Consider the following 2,294-nt stretch of genomic DNA (forward strand, 5'->3'; position numbering starts at 1 on the left):
ACTGCCGTGTGCTTGCGGTCAAAACGTTGATCGCAATCAGCCAAAAGTGTTGTGTGCAAAGTGCAATCATCTGCATACATATTTATTTCATTTGAAATGTGTTAACATGTCATGGGCTGATTTTGATTTTTTATGCTCACATCAAATAAACCATACCATTGTAATTCGTGTTCACTTGAGCGTCGAACATCTATTCTTTCTCCGCCCCCTATTGCTGTCTCTATTGCTAATAAAAACTTGGAGCTTAGTGACAATTCAAGTGATAAATCCAATAGTCAACATATAACGGTACTGGATATTGCTAAAACTTTGAATGCTCTGCGCTCCGAAAATGCGCAAATACTTACTGTGGCAAATGTAGTGTTAATTGTCAGTTATCTCAAAAGTGTGATAGCTTTTGTTTGCTGAAATTCGCTCTCTATGCGCAATAAACAATGATAATAATGCGGCCATCTCTTTGTTCACTTCGGAAACTACAAGTCTAAGCAGGGTTGTTGCTAACTATGCAAAAAAACTAATACCAGTGCAGCTAAGAAAGATAATAACAAGTATTTAACTACAAAAACTAAGCATCAACTCTCTAAAAACAAAGACAGCAACAACAGGCAACACTGCAATAACTGAACAGCCTCTCTTGGTTAATTTGTCTCCATCTTCGCCTATCATCGTGTCGCTCAATGAGTATTCCAAGCATTTGACTACAAAAACTAAACATCAACTCTCTAAAAATAAAGACAGCAACAAAGGCAGCACTGCAATAACTGAATGGCCTCTCTTGGTTAATTTGTATCCATCTTCGCCTATCATCGTATCGCTCAATGAGTATTCCAAGTATTTGATTGGAAAAACTAAACATCGACTCTCTAAAAACAGAGACACCAACAAAGGCAGGACTGCAATTACTGAACAGCATCTCTTGGTTAATTTGTCTCCGTCTTCGCCTATATTGGTAAGGCCTAATGAGAATTCTATTGTACTCACTGTGCTGAGCTGCCGAATGAACTTGTCATGGATATCACTAAAACCAGTGTGAACTTTACAAACATTTTAGAAGATTCCTGAGGAGCAGTGCTGAGATCTTTTAGCTAATTAAAAAATTGTCTACCTAAAGTGGTAAATCTTTGTCTGCATAGAGCAGGACAGTGTCACAGAAGGTGCAAGATTCACTCTTTCTCTTCTTTATTTAGGACGCGATTTTTAAATCTCATTTTATACTTCATACCCAGAAGTTTTCTAAAATTTTAATAAAAAATTTGAAATGATTTTTCGAAATTCATAAAATTTGTGTGAATTTTTCACAAACTGCGGAGCTTCAATGATATTTCATCAAAAATTAACGGCAAATATTAAGCTTGAAAAATATTGCGAATATTGTAAAAAGATTAAGCGTCTTAATTATGTGAGCAGAAGCGTAGCTTCTCTTAAAATTTGGGGGGTTCGAAACTGACTTTATAGCTGCGCTCTAATAAACTTTGTTTCTTATCATTTTATGTAGAATCCAAATCTGCTACGATGTCGAGAAAAATAGATCCATACAAATTGACCCGCCCTAATGTACATGCATACATACATCTACTTCATATGTGTACAAATATGCATTCAGGGCGAAGAGGATTTTTGTGAGCGCTTTATAAAAAAAAACTTGCTCTAGTTTCATGATTTAGTTCGGTTCCGCCGCGGTGCATAGCACGGCAGGCGAGTTTCACCGAATATCCGATGACCGATCGAACACAAAACGCTAAACGAAAAAAATTTGCATGAAAATGGTAACACAAAAAAGACTAAACGAAACTCAGAGGAGAACGATGCTAACAAAAATAAGGGCAGTTTAGCGACAAAAAGAAGGCCAAGGACGATAGGCAAAAAAAATTGTTGTGTACCCACACAAAAAACTGCTCTACATTCATAACGAACTGGAACGATCGATGGCTGCTGTCGCTAAATGACCAGCGAAGAATAATTCCAATTGTAGTCGACTGTTAAATAGTACACCGCTTGCTACTCGCCTTGTTATGATTACCTTTTTGAAAACACTGCAACACAATTTCTACTTTCTTTTTTATTTGTGCTTTCCTTTTCCCCGAAGGTTCTGTAGTACTCGAGGTTTTTCACAAAAATTTATGACTACGAAAATTGCACCAATAAAACACAAAAGTAGCACAACAAACACGGAAAACAAAACAAAAAATATGTTATGAAGTTGGGCATAAAAACAGCGTTGACAGCATCGCCTTATACACAGAAGTGCAACGCAGCTTGACATGACCTTCATACTACCAGAAACGTTGTTGGCT

This window comes from Anastrepha obliqua, chromosome 4 (genome assembly GCF_027943255.1).
Source record: "Anastrepha obliqua isolate idAnaObli1 chromosome 4, idAnaObli1_1.0, whole genome shotgun sequence".
In the NCBI taxonomy this organism is placed as follows: domain Eukaryota; kingdom Metazoa; phylum Arthropoda; class Insecta; order Diptera; family Tephritidae; genus Anastrepha; species Anastrepha obliqua.